Raw genomic sequence first — 22,919 nt, forward strand, 5'->3', positions numbered from 1 at the left:
TTATAGCATGCCAATGATTATAAGATGAATCCTGATTTCGTCAATATTAAATTGTGAAAAATATGCATACTAGAATAAAAGAAATAGGTATTATACAAAAACTGGCGATCAGACATACTTTTTTGACACCAAGGAGCTAACCTTTGTTGCAAGCTTGCCTTCAAGGCCTTGTGCCCAGGTGGGGTGTGGGGGTGGTGTCCGAAAAAGAAATCAGTGGAAACGCCTTTCTGCCATTAAGAAGCTCACACTGCAGTGGGCGTGGTTCAAAAGAGGGAGAGATCACAGAGTTTGAGGAGTAAATGCTGACTATTGTTGGTTTTGAGCAACAAATAGATCTAATTTCAACTAGTAGAAAAAGAGGAGAGTGTATGATTAATATGGCAGAAGGAAAGCTCAGACACTCTATCAAATGTACAAAAATCTTGGGTTCTCATTGTCCTAGTTTCATGGCCCTGGTGTCAAGGATCCTTCTCGGTTCATCCCACGTAGACTAAACCTGGGGAAGAAATTTAACTGGTCTGGTCTGGGCCATGTGTGTCAAAGATGATCAGAGCTCTGTGCTGTGTGTAAGTTTAGAAAGTCAGAACTCTTTAAAAACACTTCGATTTGGTTCATTCTTTCATTCATCTGCGGAAGGGAGACTATGAATTCAAAAAAGAGAAAGCAGCTTAGTTTGAAAGAAGTAACGGATTAGGAAAATAATGGCAATAATAGTGGATAAAGTTCACGTTAAGTTTAGTTCTGCGTGAGAGCCACAGCTTTTGTGCTCATATGAACAGAGAGTGGGAATCCAGGGGCAAGAGCTATTCATTCCGTGCGGAGGGTGAGGAGTTGGGGGTCTGGCAAGCAAGGGGAGATGTCAAATAAAAAGTTATAAATGCTGGTCCAGTGCTGGAGGAAGGTAAAGATTTGAGACTACCCTCCTTGATGTGTTCAATGAAACTATCGAAGTGGATGAAACTCCTGAAGTAGAAAAGCAGAATAGAGAAGGTCTGTGGATGAGAACTTGAGGGTATATATCTAAGTGGGAAGAGAAGAACTGGTCAGAAAAATAGAAAAAGGACCAGAAGACCGTTGTGCCATAGATACTGGGAGAAAGGAGACTCTCAAGTGGAAGAGGGTAATGACTATAAAAATCGAGAAGGCTAAAGACTGTGAACAGGTGTGGCAAGATGGAGGCTGGACGCAAGGTACACGGGTAGACGGCTCTCCTTGGTAAAGAAGAAGGACTCTTCTCTCAACTACAAATGATTTAGGTGGGTAGAAGGAATTACTGCTATTTATTAGACTCTTGTTTTTTCTTGAAAGATTTAAAAATAACACTGCCTGGCATACTCAGCCTAAATGAGGGTTATGGTCTGAATGGTTGTTTCTCCAAACTATTATTATATTGGAATTTGGGGGACTGTCCAAGAACAGTGTTTATAGCCCAGTCACCAGGTCTATGGACAAGAGCTTGGGAAGCAGTAGTCTTGAGGGCTTGTGTCATCCTTTGTCCCCACACACATGGGTGGGCACTACCAGGAGACAGTGCGGCCACTGTCTCAGTCATCCCAGAAGGTGGGAGAACAGAAGTTAAAGCAACTGCATTGCATCAGAGGCCAAGTATTGAGTTAATTCTCTGTGTTCACACCATGGTGAGAGTGGAGTGCATGGATCCTAATTCAGCTCTCATGAGGTAGGAAGGAGTTCCCCTACTACATACCCACTAACGTGTGCTGCCTTCCAGAACTGTGTTCAACACATTGAGATAGGCAGACGGCGCATGAAACAATTGATTTCTCATAATACTTTCAGTGATTCCCTTACTTAAACGAACAGAGAAAAGGTAGAAAGAAAACTCCAACAGGTCTAGGTTGTACTGAAACGTATCAGCATGGAGTTAGCCCTAGGTGGAAACTTGGAGTTAAACTGAGACCTGTTCCTTGAGGCTGGAAGCTGGCTTGTGGATAGAGCAGCTCTTTGGGGCAGCCAGGACAAAGCATTATGGGTTTCCACTGCCTGTGCTATTGTAGGGGAGGAAAAAGTCCTCCTTGACCCTCTTAGGGTCCCTGGCTGGGTCTGAAAGTTGAACTGAAAAGGACAGATTAACAGGAGAAAAGCATACAAATTTATCCAAGTTTTACATGACACAGGAGTCCTCATAAAGAAATGAAGACCCAAAGGAACAGTTAAACCTGAGTGTTTTTTATGCTAGATTTGATGAAGAGCGGAGAGTAGTGGGAAGATAAGCTAGGACAAAGGGTACGAGGTAAGTGCAGTGAACTAGGGGACTTAGCAGGGCCCGTTAATTCGGATTTCTCTCTGTGTCTCTCATCTTTGGATCTAAGGGGGCTCCTATCCCTAGCATAGGGAGGGCACCTCTCACATGAGGGTTTTGATCTGCTTCAGGAAAAGATCAGAACATGCTATTTCTCACATTCCTTCAGCCTGAACTAGTCAATCAGCCAGCATGCCATATTTTGGGGTAATATGTCCTGAACCCATCACTGTGTAAATGGTATATTCATTTAATGAATGCAAAGCAAGAGTCACAGACCCATCACCATCATCGGAGATTTCTTCCCTTTCCCATTTCATTGCACAAAGGCTATGGCTGGGGAGAGGAATAGTGACTTGGAAGCAGCTGATGCCCCCAACCTCACTGTCCCACCAATTACTGGGAGGCATGGCATGGGTTAACATGGTACCCACAGGAAGGTTGTGTGCCCAACATGTGCCTGAGGGCAAGTGTGCTGGCCCGTTCGCACGGAAAGCTAAATCTCGTACAGAAAGGGACCTCGTCCCAGCCTGTCCGGCCGCCAGAGTCATCCAGTGAGAGTCCTCACTCACAGTATAAAAACATTCCCCATTAGCAGATTGGATAAAACATTCAATCCTCATTCTCAAACCCTCAGATGTCATTACGAAATAGCATTTGGGTCAGCCATTCAGAACATTAGGTTTGGGATTTGTTTAAAAAGATAAGTTGAAAAATAAACCTTGGCTGTAGTAAACTGGGTTTATGGTGGCGAATGCCCTTCTCTACCTTGTCCATTTAGTCCAAGGCATCTGAAATTTTAATGTGTGTATGAATCACCTGGGGATCTTGTTAAAATGCAGATTCTGATTCAGTAGGTTTGGGAGGGGACCCAGGATTATGCATTCCTAACTCCGAAGACCATGCTTCAAATAGTGAGGCCCTAGAGACCCCTGCTCATCATTTAAAGTTGAGCTCAAATGTCACCTCCCCTCTGTGACTTTTCATGACATTCTCTCCCTTCCCAAAGCAGAACTTATTATTACCTTACCTATGATCCCAAAGCATTTATGCCTTTGTGCATTGAGGCACTTTGTTTTATGTTGTGATTATTCTCATTAATCCATGCTCCCCAGCCCTGCTGGCTATGTGTTAGTCACCTATGGGGCTTTAGAAAAAAACCTCAGTGCTTTACCCCTACCTCCAGAGTTTCTGATTCTCTCCCTCTCTCTCTCTCTCCTCTCTCTCTTCTCTCTTTTTTTTGAAGGCTGGTGCTAAAGTCTGAAATGAATTTCTCTGGGAGAATATTGTCTCTACTTGGGTCGCATGGTTTGCAAATTGTGCTCCCTGGGACCCAAGGAGTACGCTGGGGGCTGGTGCTTCAGGGTCTATCCTGAGAGATGGGAAAACAGGAATGAGCAGAGTGTGTGGGGACAAGGCAATGGATCCTACCACAGCAAGCATAGTGAGGAAGAGAAGCCCAACCTTCCAATTTTTCCAAGAATTTGTTCATCCTGATCTTGGGCAAACCGACCAGCCAACGAAGATTACTTTGCCTGCTGTGAGCAGGTGCTTTTACAGGAACCCAGTCCTTTTGTGCTGGCTGGAAAATTACTGCTTGGCTATCGCCCATGGGAACATAACATTCTAACAATAAGCTTTCTGCTTCTGTACCCCCGCTTGCACAACCGACCTGTGAGTTGACAGGTAGTGAATAGGAGAAAAATAGACCTTTGTGTTTAAGACAGAATGAGGAATGGGATTTAGGGCTTAAAAATCCTGTACCTCTACATTTCGGGGCTGCTTAATTTGGGGTCTGTGTACCCCTGGCAGACCCAGCTGGCTGAATAAAGAGCATATTTCCTATAACTCACTGATTTCTGGTGGTCCATGTGTCTTTCGGGGGCTGGCGGCTACAACACTTTCATCGTTCTAGGAACCCGGTGAAGTGTGAGGTTTATAGCCCTCTAAGAGATAAAGATGGCAAATTATAGAGCCAGGACTGGAACTGGGACTTATGGCCCCAAGTTCTTTTCATTTTTCACAGTTCCCTGCAAGAAAGCTGTGGAGTATGAGACACAAAAGGGCCTAAGGGTTGTTGTAGTCTTTTCCTATCAACACTCCTCAGGTCTCCAGAAGTCACGTGGCTTCTTGGTGACATGGGTGAAATGGAGGTGGGAGGTGGGAGGGGCAGGCTGGCACTGAGCACCCATGGAGCTGTGAGTTTCTGCTCTGACATCTATTTGCCCAAACGCTTAGAGAACTTTCAGCCCCAGGTCCTCGTCTTCTGGTTGCCAACCCTTTTCTAGCCCCACCCTTCACCCACTTCTTTTCCCCGTGCTAAAGAATAAAATTCAACCGAGGAAAATCGAAGATCTAATTAGCTTTATTAAGCAACTCATGAATCAGGCAGCATCCCATCTAGCAGCTAGAAGGGTGTTCCGCTGAGTTGTAGAAAATGGAAGGCCTTTATAGGCAGAAAGAGGATGGGACTAAGAATGAAAAGAGTGGATTATTTCAGGCAAGGACAGCTTCCCCTAAAGCTTAGGAGGGAAGGCAGAGGGTCTTATCAGGCAGATTACCTCACTAGAGTTAATCGGGAAATTCCAGGTGGATTGGTTTAAAATTCCACTCCTGGGCAAGGCTGAAACTACAATTAGATTAGTTATTGCATCTTGGTTTGATGATGTGGCTTAGCAAAAGTGACTCCATTCTGCCCTATTGTTTCTCCTTTTAACACCCGTGACCTTTCCTTTTTCCTAAGAGAAACATCGCTGCTCTATCTCCAGTAGGAAGCTGGCAGCTGCTGGCACCATATCTCCAACTCTCCTCCAGTGTCTGCCCTACTGTGGCATTTGAAGAGCTGCAGAGTTGAGCCTGGCCACAAACCGCTCCTCCTGAGAGCAGTAAGAGTGCATGTGGGTGAAAGCTGCCGCAGAGGATGTAATCACAGATGTAATACGCCCTAGAACATAAGGTCCAAGGGCAGTAATTTTGTCTATTTTCTTAATTGCTGTATCTTAGGGTATATAATAGTGCTTGGCACATGGTAGAGACTCAGTAAATATTTATGAAAGGAATGAAAAACTACTCTTTATCAGTATCCACTATGTGCTGAACACTGTGCTAGGTGTTTACTTACATCGTGTCATTTCCTGTTAGCTATTGTGATATTTTATGCCTGGAGATTAAAAGAATGCATGTTTTTAGCTATGTGACCTTGAGTAATTTATTTAATCTCTCTGAACTTTAGTTTTTCATCTGAAAAAAAAGATGGTAATTCTGGCCTCTTAGGGTAGACGTGAGGAATGAGTGAGTTAATGTGTCTAAAGTACTCAGCTCAGGGTCTGGCCCAGAGAAAATACAAAGTAGACGAAGGAGAGAAGGAGAGAGAATGTGGAGGAGGAAGGAGGAAGAGAAGGGGAAGGAGAGGAAGGAAGAGGAAGAAGGAGGGTTGCCAACTTTTAACTTGCCAAATGAAAATATTTAAAACTGCCCCACAACTCTAAATACTACTTTCATCTATATTCACAATCGTTTCTAACAGTGAAAAAATTTTAACAGTGAAAATATAAGAAGACCTGATCTCAGAATGTATAAAATCTTTTGCAAGAAAACCCAGTTTGCATTTTATCCTGATGTTTTCATCAAAGGATATATAAAAATCTTGTCCTGGAACAGCCAGCACTTTTGGGGACAACCTTTCTAAGGGAAGACTTGTTCTTCATTTTACAGATGAGAAGACAGACCCAGAGAGTTGAGTAACTTGCCTAATTTTTAAAGCAAAAGTTTGTACCCAGATACCCTCTTCTGCCAGTTATGAAGTTCATATTAGTTAATATCTACCAAATTACATGAAATAGGTGACAGCATACAACCTGGCTTGAGATTTCTCGCTTTGGCTAGAGATTTCATCCTCTTGGCTCCCTGATCTATTGAAACACATGTGATTACCTAGACTTTACTACTTCGTTTGTTCTCTCTGAATCTGGAATGATAAGGTGGCCCACCTCTAGGATATTTCACCAAATTGTGTTTTTCATCAACTTTCTTAGAGCCTATTTCTGGCCTCAGGAAAACTTTGAAAAAACTTGCTTGATGTCCTTGGGTTCAGAATGAGCTACCCCAGCATCTGTTTCTGCGATATGTGGATTATTTTGAGCTAAAGACAATTTTAGTTCAGGCCCAGGAGAAGTTTTGCCCCCTCTCTTGACGACCTGGAAGAACTTGAATTAGGGGCCTTGTCCCAAATAAGAGATTATGAACGATAATCTCTTTTTGACCCACTATATGGTAGGGCAAACTTCTATTTAGTAAACATCTGCTCTTCTTATTCTATAATGACCCCAAGGCACCTTACATCATCCGTAGCTCAGAATGTCCTATATACCCATGTTCCCGTTCTGTCTCTGAACCTCTCATGCATGTTTGGTCTCTGACTCTCTCAGGTATATGGGGTTCCCATACATATGTATGTATTAAATTTAGTTATTTTCTTTTGCAAATCTGACTCATGTCTATTTGATTATTAAGTCCAGCGAGAAGAATCTTGAAGGTAGAGGAAAGTTTGTTCTTATCCAATGATGTCATTGAATACCATCCAGATTTATGCATGTGAATGTCACCTATATCAGTTCCAATTAGATTCAGTTACAAGTAAAAACATAGGCTTCGAAAGAAAGAAGGCTGAAAGTGGCAATCCAGGATGGAGTAGCAGCTCTGCTCCACGCAGTCCTCAGGGACCAAAAACTCAAGATCTTTCCAGCTCACTGCTTGTTGCCTCAGAGTATGGCCCTTGACCTCATGATCCATGATGGTGGCAGGAGCTCTAGCCATCATTTCTGCCACTGAAAAAGCAGGATGCTTAAAGCAGGATGAAGAAGAGAAAAGAGAGTATGCCAGCTGTCTTTCAAGGAGAGTTTCAGGAGGCTGCCATGAACTTACCATTGGTTGGAACTTGGTCTCATGGCCACATCTAGCTGCACAGAATGCTGGGAAATGTATTTCCTCTGAATAGTCAAATAGCTAAAAGCAGGAATTCTGGAAGAAAGGGAAAAACATATAGAGGAGGAAAGAACACTTCCTGCCATACCACCCAAGAACATGGCCACTTACGTCCAGGAAGCACCTGCTGAAAATTGTTATGATGCTCATATCCGAGGACAAGACATTTACTCTTTGCCTCCTCCTTCCTTCCCTCTCACCCAGATGCCTTCTTGTTCCTATCTCAACTGTGAGGCAGATAGGTTAGAAATAAGTGGGTCTTTCTAAAGCATAGTGTTGATGCCAAGAGCTTCTGTTACAACAGAGCTCAAAGAGACTTGAATGTTTCTGTGCCCAGAAATAGGACCTGGGCACCGAGTCCCTGCTGTTGTTTATTTTGAAAGAGGGCAAGATTTCTTCTTCCCCTTCCCCCAACTCTGTCAATTTTGGGGGTGAACAAACGGGGTCAGCACATCCAAGGCAATTCTCCTCGGACAAACAGTGAAGACCCAAAACTCCCGCTCCCACTAATTGCCTATCTGTTTGTGTGACCGCTCCCTGAGCTTCTCTCCGGAGGCCAAGCAGGCCTGTCCTTCCCACATTTAAAGGGGGCCTTGATTATCAGATGCAAGAGGGTAAGACAGGGCCTGCTTGGTGATTCTCAGCCTTAGGCTTTTTTCTATGAGTGTTTTTCCCCCCATTATTTTAGTTAACAATCCTGCATTGTTTTGAGATGTCCTACTGGCTTGAAGGATGTAAATGTGACCACAGAAGAGAGGTTCTTCTGAGTTTGATATCTTTAAGAAATTGAGCCAGTAAGCAAATATGGTATATGTGTGTTAAAAGTAATTTCCGGAGTAAGATAAATAGCTGGAATTTATGGTTCTGGAGGTTCTTTTTTAATAAAAGAAAAAAGACTACATTTAAAAATAACATTGTGAATAACAATATGTTGCTAAATGGGTTTGTAATCTGGACCATTTGTGTGCCTGATAGTCAAGTTACTGTTTACCTTAAGGTCATCGTGTCAAGAACAAAGATATCTTTTGTTTTCTATAACAGTATTCTGCTCTTGTCTATTGCATGTTAACCAATAGTCCACATGAATGTGGGAATCTAAATAGCTAGTATTTCTAGTCATATCTGTATTTCTGGAAAAGCTATCTTTTAATAAATTATTATTAGATAACTGTTTACTTACAGCTGACAGCTTTTATTGAGGTTTGATATACATGCAGTGAAATGCATAGATCTTAAGTGTACAAAGAGTTTTAACAAATGTGTGTACCCATTAATCTACCTTCCTATCTAGAGACAGAACATTTCTGACACCGGATAAAGTTCTTTCACGCCTCATTTCCAGTCAATCTTCATGTTCACCTCCTCCTGACCTCACAACCACTAATAGGAGTTCTATCACCATTAGATTTTTGTTATTTCTAAAACTTCATATAAATGGAATCGTAAGGTATGTACTCTTTTGCATCTGGCTTTTTTTATTCAACATAACATTTTTGAGATTAATTTTTGTTGTTGAATATATGTATGGTTTATTCCTATTTGTTGCTGAGTAGTATCTCATGCTTTGAATAAACCATGATTTTTTTATCCATTCTCCTGTTGATGGATATTTGGATTGTTTCCAGTTTGGAGAAATAAAGCTTTTTATAATAGTTATAATAAATAATTTAAATAAATAATAATTTATGCATAAAGAAACTGACAGGTGTTTGCATGTGTGTGCCTGACTGAGCACAGAAACATGCTCTTTCAAGATAGATACTCAGCTAAAGCTCAGAAATGGCAAACATACAACTTGATCCTTGCTTTGGGTGGATCTAGGGGTGAGGGAGAAATTTGTAGAAGTTGGTAGGGTGAGGCAAAAAGTTACCAATTTATGCAGTCTTAAAAAGCTGTTATCTTAGCAATTGCAACCAAATGAAGAAAATAGGCTTGAAAATGCATGTTTACAATTTAGAGATGAGTCACTTTTGATGGGCTATTAATTGCTTCACTTTCCACTGGAGAAAATTCTTGGACTCTTAGTTTCCTTGTGCATAAAATGGAGGCACTGATCCCTATCTAGCCCACCTCACAGGATGGTTGTGAGAAGCGAATGAGAGAATGCAAGCAAAGCATCTGTTAGTGTAAAGCTCTGTGTAAATGCAACGTGATGGTGTTGTCTGTAACAAATTCGCAGTTTCCCCATGAGAGATGACAGTGGAACATTTTACACGTGTCTTGCGCTTTTTGTTTATGAATTCATTTACTTTCCTAAGAAGTAAGTACTGTTGCTAGCATTCCCATTTTGTAGGTGAAGAACTTGAGGTCTGGACAGGTTTACCTCCCAGAGGCTACACAGGTGTAAATTGGATAACTGGTATTTGAACCTCTGTAGAATTGGCTCGAATCGGAGCTGTTACTCTTATGATATCTGCCTTTCTAAAATGTCATTATACCTCCTCCTACAACCCACTTTACAGTAACTGTTCTCATCCACAGCCTATATTATGGGAAGGTTGCTAGTTCAAATTCTTTGTGATGTTATCTACTAGATACAACAGAAGAATGCTGGAAGTTTGCCTTAAATCTTAACAATTTCCCATTTTGGTCTTCCTAGAGGTTTGTAGTGAGTCTGCTGAGTCAGCCATATTCTCCGTGCAAACTTTGTATTTAGGAAACAATCAGAACCACCAACCTGAAGGAACAGATTCTGTGAGCTCCTACACATGGCTGTCTTTCCCAGGACACGCACACACACACACACACACTAGTGGGAAGTTTCCTGTGGCATTGAATACTAAGAAGGGAGCAAGCCCATACGCAAGGCCTTCTGGTTATTTACTTGGATCTCTGTCCTGACTGCCTGGGCAGTTTGGCCTTGCTTTTTATAGACTTCTCCAGCACCTAGGGCTCCTTCTCCTTCTGGCTAAGAGGCTGTGGATAACTGAGTTGGAGGGGCACCTTGCTTGACTGGGTGGGGACAGATGGGGATGGACAGAGCAACATTTCTTTTACTTTTCCATTTCAAAAAGGCTAGGGACTACTAATTAACACCTGTAAATTGACCTGAAAGTAAAGCACAGTTTTTAAGCAAAATAATTATGGTGTCTAAAATTTACATGTCCCTAACCCAAAGGTTTCAGAGCATGAGCTGTGGAAATTCTCAAGTTAGGTGAAAACAACTTAGCAGCTCCTGAAACTACTGAATAGTCAACTCTAGAACAAACTGAGAAAACCACCTGCACTGTTTCCTAGCATTTTCTACAGAATGATTAGATGTAGGAGTCACAGACCCCAAGACTACACTACCAGGGACTGGACAGCTCTACCTCTAGCACTGACTAAAACAGGCAGGATGTACCTAATTGAAACTAATAAAAACAAGAACCTCCTATGACTTTATAGCCATGTGGAGAAAGCAACCAAAACCAAAGAACCCTTCTGGACCTGTTTTCTGTCAGTAAATAATGTAGATTGACCTGGGCAGCCCCAACACCTCTCCCAGCTGAAACGGTCATGATTCTGGAAGACCCCTAAGGTAAGCTCGGTCCACCAACAATCAAGGACTGCGATTCCCCCAACACTTATGATTTATGTTCTCTTCTGAGCTGTCCTGGAGGTTCTCCTGGTGGCAAGGCAGGGCAGGGAGCAAGATCCAGAGTGATTTCAGAAGCCCCGAGGGAAAGCCTAACCTTGACTCTCAGAGGGCAGAGGGTGAACACAAATCCACAAAAATCACTCATTTTATCGACTCTTAAAGATCTCCAGTGTTTTTTCTATCTTTAAAGAATCAAATCATTTGAAAAAATGGAGACACGTGAATACACGCTGAACTTGCTACTTGGTTTTTATTTTTCAACAGATTCAAAGAGTAGAATTCATGTTAACTTGTTTTAAGAAATTATATGCAATTAAAGTTAATCTGTGAGTCAAGACAGTCACATGCTGAAATGAGTAAAATAGTCATACATTAAATTGGACAACTGTTATGCCCTCTTTTTAACTGAACTCATGCTGCCCATGAGTTCAGTTAAAGCTTATTGTTTATTTTATTGTAAAATCAAATTACATTCTTTTTCTTCAAGAGTTGAACAGTTGCAAATGTGGCTTCTCACTCAAAGAATTCATTCTTACCATTGCCCTAAAACCTCTATTTCATTCAAATGAATCAGTTCCTCTAATTAGCAGGGAATAATCTGAAACTAATTGACTCAAAGATCTGAGTTGTCATCAATATGCCTTGGGCAACATGTTAAGAACACTGGTGACAAGTAAAATCATTTTACTGACCAGCCATTTCAAGGAGGGAGTGGAGTATGATATCAATGGGAAAGCACAGATTCTGGGGTCAAAAGCACAGATTTTCCTGTTTATTAATCATGTATCCTGGGAAAATAATTCAATGTTTTTGGGTTTCAGGTTCCTCACTAATAAAGCGGTGGTAGTAACCTGCTATGCCTCCTTCCAGGGCTGGTTCTTGGGACCAAATAAAATCGTGGATGTGCAAATATTTTGTAAATGCCAAAGAACTATTCGACTGCAAACTAACGTAATTATTCAGCAGCAGCTGGGTTGCTTTTGGGGCGACAAAAAAAGTCCCTGTATTTTGTATTCAGCCCTCAGATCATGCAGTGCTGCTGAGGGGCACTCCTCTTCCATTCTGGTAGAACCCATGAGGGGCTCTGCACAGACACTTTGGCTTTAGGCCTAGATGATCTCACAGCATTTCCTCTTTTCCCTATAATATCTGCCACAGTGATTCCGCTGGACCATAACAAGCAGCTCAAACTCCATCAACAAGAAACTATGGGACTTCTTGTGAAGTTATACTTGAACCTAGAAGTCTATGTGTTTCCAGTAAAAACGGACTTGGAAACAAATAAAAAGCTGCCTTCAACAATTTTGCTATGATTCCAGTAGAGGGAGACAGGGTTGCACTGACTCTCCCAAATTTAATTTAAAGGTTTACAACAGGAAGAGCCTCTTCTTCCTTCCTCCTTTCCTTTCAAATCAGATGATTGTTATGATAATTTTAATGTCTCTGGGTAGAGAAAATACATTGCTAAAGACCATTATGAATTAATTAAAAAATATATATAAAGACCATTATGAATTCAACTGCACGTCCAAAACACTTCCAGACTGGGTTTGCATTTTATCGATCACAGGAGCCATGAGAATATTTGGAAATAGCAGCAAAGACATGTTATAAATTCAGTCTCCAGATGCTTCACACCTGTAGTGGGCACCACTAGTGGCCAAGCCAACATTCATTCTGTTTTCCTCTTTCCTGAATCAAACCCCTGGTTTTGTTCAAGCACCTGTCCCATTCCCAATCCAGAGGGTAAGCCTGATTATTCTAGGCCAATCTGAGGACACTTTCCTTTGCTAAAGTTTACTGGTCCAGAGGTAGACTTAAGACCTTCCTTGGCCCAGTCAGACTGAAGGGAAGGGCTTATCTTCTATGCTGTGGGAAGAGGTTTTCCCTCTCTCTCACACACTGGATATGAATGAGGAAACTTGCTGCTGTTGGCAGCCATATTGCAACTACGAGTAAGATGGCCAGAGGAAAAAGGACACATGAAAGAATGGAGGGAAAGAAAAAATCCTGTCTTTTTGATGACACCACTAAATCGAAAAACTCTGTAACCTAGACTTCTTGTTTATTGAGGTAATACATTTTGGTTTAAGCCAACTTGAGTCAAGCCTCTATTTTTTATAAATACAGTATCTACATGGGTCGATGGACTTCCTTCAGTTTCCCCAAGGCCATCCAGTGGTCTACAGTCCACTATTCAGAAATAGTGGCTGAGGACCACACTTTTGACCTCTTTTCACTTTAAACTACCTACTGGTTTTCCATGGGTCACTTATTGAGTATACTGTTGCATATTATTTCTGTGTTATTATTCTGTTTCATTGACACAGCACTTTATAAATATTTATTATTTATTCCCCATTCTAGATGGATCTATAATTTAGAGGATTATCTCCAAGTAGGAGATTGCAGTACAGAGAGCTAAAACATGTCCAAAACACTGCAAAAAAAAAAAAAAAAAGAAAGTCCAAGGTCACCCAAGATATTCATGACTTTGCTGAAAAACCTTGTACTTCATAAGCGCTCCTCTCATTTCTAGCCTGAAATATTCAAGTCATTTAATATAGCAAACCATGGTAGTTTAAAAAAACAGAAACCTTTAGTGCTGTCTTCCTTTGCTCTCATTTTGAAGGGTGGGGGATTATATATGTGTTTTTTCTTACTGATTCTTCATTGCTAGTTCATGTTCATAACCTCTAATTAATTTAAAATAAAAACCACATTTTAAAAACCACTTGTGGCTCCCGGTGGGAAGAGCTTGCAAAACAGCAAGTAGGGGTTGCTTCACAGGAAGGAGACCTAAGTGCCCATCTTCCCAAGGATTTGGGCCAAGTATTTAAAAGATCGTTCAGAGAATCACCACATTAATTGCTCTAAGCATTCATGAAACATTTATTATTTGACCATAATTATGAGATATAAAGAATCAAAAGGAATTTAATTTTTCAACCAATGGTATACAAAGTCTTGTGCTGGGAGCTGGTGTGATAAAAAGATGAGTAAAATGTAGTGATGACATTTAAATTGTTCTTAGAGAGAGAAGACAAATACAGTCTTTGTGAAACAAATAGCCAGCCACATTAGGCAGCAGATAATTAAATGCTAAAGTTATGTAGTACAGAATAAACACTATCAGTACATGGAAAAAGACTGCTCAAGGTGAGTTATTGTGGTCAGGAGAGGTTATTTTATGGAGTAGATGAGCTATACAGGATGAGCTATACAGGATGGTTTGAACGAACTTTCTAAGTGAGAGAATTGGGGCAATTATGGTATTGTGTTTAAAAAATTAAATCAGTGCTAATCAAAAATAATTTTAATCTTAAACATAGTTGTTAAATTTTTCCTAAAATGTATTAATACATGAGGATCTGAATTTTTTTCCTATATTCTGGAATCTTTCAAAATTAAACTTAGAAAAAAATTAAAAGTATTTATATATTTTTTTTCTTTAGGAAATAAATACATTGGGCATTTAATACATTCCTTTATTCATTCACTAAATACTTTCTGAGCACCTACTGTGAGCCAGCTGATGTTCTAAGCGATGAGCAAAACAGATACGCTTCACTGATAATTAAAATCTTAGGGAGAGCAACAATAAACGAGTAGCTAGAAATGCTTTAAAGTTATCTATTGGACATAGATGCTCAAAAAATGTTAGTTTGCCTCCTTAATCATTCATAAAAAGAGAATATCAAAAATAAGAAAATTCTAAAGTATGGTTCAGGTTCTTGACATTCCAGAAGTAATTCCAAACATAAAGTCTTAGAGGCAGAATTTATTAATTCATTTATTTATGTAGTGAAAGAAATCAAGAAGACAATAAATGGGAGAAATATTCCATGTTCATGGATAGGATGACTCAATGTTGTTAAGATGTCAGTTCTTCCCAACTATATCTCTAGAGTCAATGCAATTCCAATCAAAATCCAAGCAAGTCATTTTATGGATACTGAGAAACTGATGTGAAAGTTTATTTAGAAAGGCAAAAGACCTAGAATAGTCAAAACCATTGAAGAGGAAGAACAATGTTGGAGGACTGATACTACCTGACTTTAAGACTTATTATAAGGCTACGATAATCAAGAGAGGGTGGTATTGTTGAAAGAATAGACAATAGATTAATGAAACAGAATAGAGAGCTGAGAAATAGACCCACATAAATACAGCCAACAGATTTTTGACAAAGGAACAAGGCCATTCAATAAAGAAAAGATTGTCTGTCAACGAATGATGCTGGAAAAATTGGACATCCACATGCAAAAAACAAAAGAGAATCTAGACATAGACATCTATTCATCCAGCAAGTATTTATTGATTTCTACTACTCCAGAAATACAGCCAACTATTGTTCTTTAAAAGGGCTTGTTACACCTAGTTAAATCATTCTCAACTATGACATTCTAGGCAAGGCCTTGATTGCATAATTGATTCTTCCAACTGAAGGGAAGAGAATATGCCACCTCAAGATATACCACTTTAGCATATTGATTATTTTGAATTAAAGTTACCTCAGAAACTGCCAGTGCAAGAAGGGCCTTCTGACTCCCTTTAGTCCCCCTGAAAGCAGGAAATAAATTTCCCATGTGAGACATATCCTGCTTATACCAGGAGGGTAGAAGGCATCTTTATCACCAGAGATAGAGAATTTAGGACCAAGAAGCCTGTATAAACAAGCCTTGTTACTTCTTCATAATTTACTATTCCAAGCCCAAACCTCTTTGTCTTGTCAATTCTTTACAAATTTGTTTCTTTGTCTAAAAGGTATAAAAGCTTCCTGCTTTAGTCATTTCTTTGAGTCTCATCTTTTTATGGGGCTTCTGTACATATGAAATTAAATTTTTCTCCTGTGAATATGTCCTATGTCAATTTAGTTATTAGACCAGCTAAAGAACCTAGGAAGAAAGAAAGAAAAAATTTTCTCCTCTTACATAGGAGTCTATCAGGCAGATTACCTAATTGGGAATCAGGCAACTCCTGATTGCCTGGTTTAAGATTCCATTTCTGAGAGAGCCAAACTAGTTAAGTCTTGGTTTGGTGAAATGGGGCTTAGCATAAGTGACTCTATTTTGACTCTATTATTTTTAATTTTATTTTTCAGTTAGAACTGGCATTCAATACTATTTTATATTAGTTTCGGGTGTATGGCATAGTGGTTAGACATTTATATAACTTATGAAGTGATCTCTCTGCTGTCTATCTTGTTTTCAACAATAGATAATACAGCCTTGATGGCTATCATTAATTATGATTACTGGTATTTTTTAAACATTAAAAGTGTGTTGAATTTTATAATAGAAATAATACAACTGACAACCTGCCCAGGTAGGGAACCCTGAGGTTCTGTGGATTCAGCCACAGGAAGGAGTGGGGGTGGGGACCTGTCCAAATCCAGCCCTCAGCTAAAGCAAATAATAATGGCTGGAAGCTTAAAATAGATGCAGGGAGGAGTACATTAACATGACATACGAAGCAGTTCAGCACCTCTGACATTTCTCATTTTGGAAATTGCTTTGGTCCATTTTTACTTGCTTCTATTCATTGGACCAGAAAAAAACATACTTTCACTAACATATTCACCACATCTGACGATGAACTAATTTAGACCGCCAAAATAATTGACAAGGACACAGGACTTCAACCTCAGTTCAGAAAATCCCTGACATCTGACGTAGGAGGATTTATAGGTTTAGTGGAAATTGCTTTCTCCTGCTCTCCAGATTACATACTGTGGGTTGTTTTTTTTTGCATGAGTAAACATCCTTCTAATAATGAACAGACCAATAATGTCTTAAGAGAGAAAAAAAAACAGCCTTTTCCTTTTTGCTGTTTATTGAGAGAACCGTTTGGATTTGGAAACCCATGTTGGCTGTCCAGAATATGAAAATTGGCATCTTCCTTTTGTGGTGGGCATGGGTTTTGGTCACTGAAAGCAGAGTGCACTGGCGAGGAAGAGAAATCCACGAGATGTCTAAGAAAGGCAGGTGAGTGGACATTTTAGGGTAGAGGATTTAGGGAAGGTGTGCAAAGTAAGCTTATGGTGTCGATGTTCTGGGATCATTTCCAGCTTATGGTGCTTTATGTGGATGGGTTTTTCTTTCCTTTCCCTTTATTCTCCTGCTTCCCTCCCCCACGCTTTAAGAACTTAGAATCGTGCTTTCTTTTTAAATAATGTTAGATCAGATACAGTGCTATCATTGCATATTCCTAAATCGCTTATGAATTGTCCTAGGTGAAAGATTCTGGAAAAAAGAGTATATGTATTTTTTTTAAAAAAATTAAAGGCAATTATTTGATGTCTGCCTCCTAGGTTGGAATCAATCTGCAAATTCTCAAATACCCAATGGCATCTCTAATTAGTGAGAATGATTCTTTAGTTCTAATTATTTCTGCTAGATTTGTTGGTCTTTTAAAACATTTTTTAAAAGAAAAAAGAAGCAGCTTTCTTTAACCTATGTGGCTAGAAGGATCATAAGATTGTCCCCTACCAGTAAACTGGTGGCGGGGAGGGTGCAGGGATGGACCTGCCTGCAGACCAACTGCTTGCATGTACGTGCTGCCCTGGCCGTACCAGCCCGCGAAGAGGGAGCTTAGACAGAGCCAAACAGTCCTTTCGGCACTCACACTCATTCAGCCAGCTCTGATGACAGCGCTGGTAATGTAAGTGCACACCTGCACACCTGCTTGCCCGATGTTCTCAAACAAATAGGACATTTGGAGAAAACCTAATCCAGCTCTCTCTCTTTACTGATAAGGAGATGGAGGCAGCTGGGGCATTCTTGACTCTCTGTTCTCTATCAGCTTCAGGTCCAAACTGAACTTCAGCTTTCTATGTCTCTGGATGTAAATATGGATAGAGGTTGGGAATATCGATTAATATAAAAGGAAATTCGGCTTTCTGGAGTTTGGGGCTAGTGGGAGGGCTGGGTGTCTGGCTCCTCCTTGTGTCACTCCTAGGTTTGAGAATGTCCTCCATACGTGGGCTCCTGAACAGCCAGCTATAGCTCACAGCACTTATTTGGGGCTGTTTAGCAATGTCACAAAACTAGGAGTTGAGATATCCAGTGGTCATGGGGAGTCCTTACACTGAGAGGGACTGCTGTGCCCTAGTCACATGCCCTGTTTCTGTCAGAGTCAGAAGTTGCTTGGGCAAACGGTGGAATTTATGGAGTGGTGCAGCCATAGAGATTATTTGAACCAAATGTGCACATGAGAATTAAAAGCAACAGCAACAAACCCTATTGGTTGTCATCAAAAATGTATCAGCCTCTCTCCTAAGCCAGAGTTGGAGAGAAACCTATTGGTAAATACCAGCGACGGAGAGAAGTCCTGAAGAGTGAAATAGATATTCTTTAAAACATTATTTAAAAGAACTTCCTTTTTTATTATGGAAGACATATGACTGTTATTTAAATTTTTAAAAATGGGGGAAAAGTTTTAAAAATACACTAAAATCACCCGTAATTCCCAAACCCAGAAATAACCTTAACATTTTTGTATATTTTTTCCTAGACTTTTTTTCTAAGCATATATTTAATATTAATTAATTTGGGATTATTCTGTGCATATAGTTTTGTAAGCTTATTGTATTTAATATGATTTTGTAAACTTGCTTACTTATTTAAAGTCCATATAATTATCATTTGAATGGCTGCATGTAATGCATAATATGCATAATAATGTACAATGTACCACATTTAAGCAGTTTCCTCTATTTTATGGACATTTAGTTGCTCCTTTTGTTATTATAAACATTCTGTATGAATATCTTTGTACAGAAGAATATTTGTCTACATACACAATCATTTAATAAGAGGACTCAGTGAAGGAAGCTGAAAATGAGGGACCAGAGAAATAGGTGTACAACTGGAATAGAGAGGTATCAAGGATGCTAAGAGAGCTATTTATTTGACAGTTATCAGATGCTCGTTATAGGGCCAGCATCACACTGGGCAATGGGTGCTTCATCAATGACTAAATCAGACATGGGCCTCGTCCTCAAGGGGCTTACAGACTAGAGAGGCATTGCAATGAAGTGTCAGGGTTTCCAGATGGAGGGAGTAAGCAATAGGGTCAGATCACACTAAGGTCAAAATCAGTTAGGTAGAGGGCTGAAAAGTAATCTCTAGATACACCAGCGAAGAGTCATAAATGACCTCAGTAAGAAGAGACAAGTGGCAGTGGCTTGAAGAGAGGAGAGTAGAAAATGTAGTGAATATAGATAACTCTTTAAGAAACCAGACTGTGAACTGAAAGACAGACTGGATGAAGGTGAGAAGAAAAGACAAGCAAAAGCTTTTAGGCTAGAGGAGACTTCAATGAGTTCAAATGATGAAGGGTGGAAGCCAGGAGAAAGGCAATAATGATGTGTGAGATGTTGCTTTCAAACCTCTGTCCTGGCAAAGTGAACGCCATTGCATGATGATTGCCCTAAATATTTTGGAATTTGATTTTCTCTTAAGTTAGTAGTTTTCTCCTCATCTTGTCCCTTCATTTTCCAGATAGTTTGCTTAAACTTTTCAATCTCCACTTTGTGCTTCACGTTCTTATCTAATTATGACCTGCCACTCATCCTTACAGTTTCCTGAGCCTCCGCTGTGCTACTCCCCATGCTCCTGACACCCTTCTCTTGCCTCTTTCTCTGGTTCATTTCTTTTCTTCCTCTAATACGTAGAAGATTTGTCACATTCTCTGAGGAGCCTTCCTTGGCCCTTTTCCACGCCCTGCCTCTCAAGTCTCAATTAGGTGAACCTTTTTCTGAATTTCCATAGCACATACATACTCATTCACCACACCCCATGCTCGTGGGTCAGTGTGGAAACTGAAGCCGTATTTGTGGGGCTCTGTGACCAGACTGACCTTTTCTACGATGCCATCTGCCAATAAGACTAGAGCTGTAAAGTACCTTTAGCACCTCAGGGATGCTGCCTTCTGGAACAGACTTAAAAGATCTCGAAGCTACCCCATGACCCAATCTCTTATTTCACAGCAGAAGAAACAGACTTGGAGAGAAGAGAAATATGCCGTGATCTCTCATCAGTCAGAAAAGCTAGGGCTCAAGGCAGCATGCCAGGTGTCCTTCCTTGCACACTAGGTCGTTGCCTCAAAGAACTGTACAGAAGAAGAGCAGAGTGTACAAACGTCACAGCAGCATTACTAATAGTGGGAAAACTAGAGACTAGCCCCATGTTCAACCTTAAGCAGCAGAGCAAACTCAGCTGGTCTGGCTCAGGTCTCTTCTCTGACTATCCAGCTTGGCCACCTTGGCCTCCTTGCTGTTCCTTGAGCATACCGAGCAAGTCCCACCTCATAGCCTTTGTCTTTGTTGTGCCTGTGCCTAGAACACTCATTTCTAGCATCAGCAGGTCATTCTCTCACCTTCTTTGGCCCTCTGCTTGATTGTCACCCTCTCAGAGTAGTGTTTTCTGGCCACTTATAGAAAACGACCACTTCGGCACCTACTCCCTAATCCTTTACCCTGCTTGCCATCATAGTCTGAATTTATGTTCCCACAAGCTAAGATGGAGCCCTGAATGTGCGTCTGTAAGGATTTCCTTTAAAGTTCTGGCTTGGGCACAAACAGTTACAGATAACTGCAAGAAGTCGTTATCAGGACCCCCAAGCCAGAAGGGATGGTGGTGGAAAGACAGGCTCCAGACAGTAAGGACATCTGGCTTTGGGACTTGGCACTGCTGCATTCTCACTCTATGACTTTGGACAAGTCTCTGGACATCTTAAAGGTCTGTTTCTTTCGTAGAGTGGAGTCAATTATGTCTGTCACCTCAAGGTTATTTGTAAGGATTGTGTGAACCAATATATGTGAAAGTCCTTTGAGTATTGTAAATCTTAGTAATTAAGTTGCTAGGCCTCACTTATGCCACTGTATAATGGGCACAGATAGGAAATATCTGTGCAGACCTTCATTCACCGGGAGCCCCTTAACTGTCCCCTTCTTTATATTGTGCACACCACCTGGCAACACCCTTTGATCTGCCAAGCTAGAAGCCCCACAGGGAACTCACACTGGTTTAATGCCATTGACGTGATGGAACACAGTTATGTTCCTAAGTAGTCTTTGTTACCAAAGTTTTAGAATAGGGTCAAGAATCAACCTGGAGCTAAACTTCAGCAGTTTCCACCACACTTTTTTTCTTTTTCTTTGTGAATATCAAGAAAGCACTACCCCATTTCCAGTTTTCTGGCCTCTGTCCTATATTCTAGGTTTTCTCTGCTGCAGGATTTTTCAGTTTCTTCATCTGTAATTCATCTGGGTCTGTAGGCTTTAGCTCCATTAAAAAAAAAATAGAACAGAGGTTCTTGATGTTGGCTGAGGAGATCTGAAAGCTACTGATAGCTGGGTCTCACCCTTGTTCTAGGGTGTGGCTTCGGAGTTTTTAAGCTCCTCAGGTGATCCCAATGTGTAATCAAGGCCAAGAAACATAGTATAGTAAAAATTGTGCTATCATTTTCACTATGCTGGGCTACAACTAGTTTGCTCGTCCCTTCCCAATTTGAAGACCATTCTCTTTGACGGAGAATATCAGAGTAAAATTGGATTCTGTTAGTAGAATCTCTGCCTTATTGTACTTGTTTGTTAACATTGCTTCAGCTTCTCCAAGCAGTACATTTCTTTCTACTGACTATCCTGGCTCAAAATACAACTTTGAGGAATTCTGCTTGTCTTAAGCATTTCTGAGTCTTGCCTCATTTAGGTTTGCCTCCATGGCACATTTCTTATGGGCACATTAAACTTTATGAATACACTCTTGGGTTTGTGCTTCCTCTTCATATTTTGTACATATCTTTGTAGAATCTGAGCTCCATGCACTTCTAGTAGCTGGGGCTACAGAAGTGTAGAAGATAGAGTTCCTCCTTCACAGAGCTCACAGTGAAGTGAGTAAGATGATCAGAAAGCCCTGGCCACACAGGATAGTGAATATTTTAATAAAAGCATGTGAGGAAGAGAAGCATTGACTTCAATGGGAAGTAGGGAAACCTGGGAATTCTTCCAGGAGGAGGCGATGTTCAATCTAGGAGTGTAAGCCATTGTCTGGACATGAAGAGGGGTGAAGAATGGTGGGAAGGACCTACCAGACAGATGGGACAGCGGAACAAAGGCATAGAGGTGTAACTGGCAAATGCAAGTGGGAGACAGAGTGGGAACTGAGGCAGGAAAGATGGGCAGGAGTCTTATTTTTAGCCTTATATGCCCAACTTCTCTGGATTTTACTTTGAGGGTGAAGGTTTTTAAGAGGGGAAGTAGCATGATTGTGCTTTTCATTCCGTGGTGTTGGTGTGGTGGTTGGACTATTAGAGACCAGAGGTGAAGAAGCCTGCTCCTTCCAATGTGAGAAATAATAATTAATACATATGGCAGTGGGAGTGGAAATGGAAAGGCTAGGATGTGGTGAGAGATTTTGAGGATGAGTTTCAGCCAGGACTTGACTGATGCACAGGGACACGTCAGGACTGATGCACAGGGATTATGCTGACTGGTTCATATGGGCAGGCCCCCGTGGCCTACTCAGGGTCCTTATGCACTTTAGAAAAGGGCATTCCTATGAGCCGATATACCTTCTCGCAGTGGGGCTGGGGCTGGCATGCCCAGCTGTCCTCTGTGGCCCTGGATAAGAGTGTGAGAGGGAGGAGCTGAAGATGACGTCTGTGTTTTGGACTACATACAGAGATTTCTCTACTTGGCTATTACACATGCCAAGAAAGCAAGATCATTTCATTAGTTAGTTCTTGCTTCCTTGTCAAAATTGAGTTCTCTATCTTCTCAGAGATGAAATCATCAGCAAAGTAAAGTATAACTTCTCAGGTACTCTGCTATTAATTGAATGATCCCTTTGGCAGACCCCTTGCTTATCACAGGCCCCCATCCTCACTCTGTCTAACCTCTGGCAGAATTTTGAGAGAGGTTTTGGGAGGTCATTACCACATACAAACTGACTAGGAGCTATAACAAGGACACATCAAGAAGAAGTAGCAAAGATCAGAACTCTTCATTCTCTCCAAGAGGACAGAATGAAAATGGGTGTTCAAAAAATGTACCCCCTTGTTCAGTCCAAAATGCTGTCTCATATGTCATCC

General features: G+C 40.8%; 1 protein-coding gene across 1 annotated transcript in view; it reads left to right on the top strand.

Annotated features, from left to right (window-relative positions):
* The first annotated feature begins 10,532 nt into the window (after window positions 1-10,532).
* GABRR1 (gamma-aminobutyric acid type A receptor subunit rho1) overlaps window positions 10,533-22,919 on the top strand; it is a 31,488-nt gene continuing 19,101 nt past the window's right edge. The window contains 1 exon segment of the mRNA XM_039853166.1: window positions 10,533-10,763. The gene's annotated coding sequence lies outside the window, so the exon portion shown is untranslated.

This window comes from Pteropus medius, unplaced genomic scaffold (genome assembly GCF_902729225.1).
Source record: "Pteropus medius unplaced genomic scaffold, Ma_sr-lr_union100, whole genome shotgun sequence".
In the NCBI taxonomy this organism is placed as follows: domain Eukaryota; kingdom Metazoa; phylum Chordata; class Mammalia; order Chiroptera; family Pteropodidae; genus Pteropus; species Pteropus medius.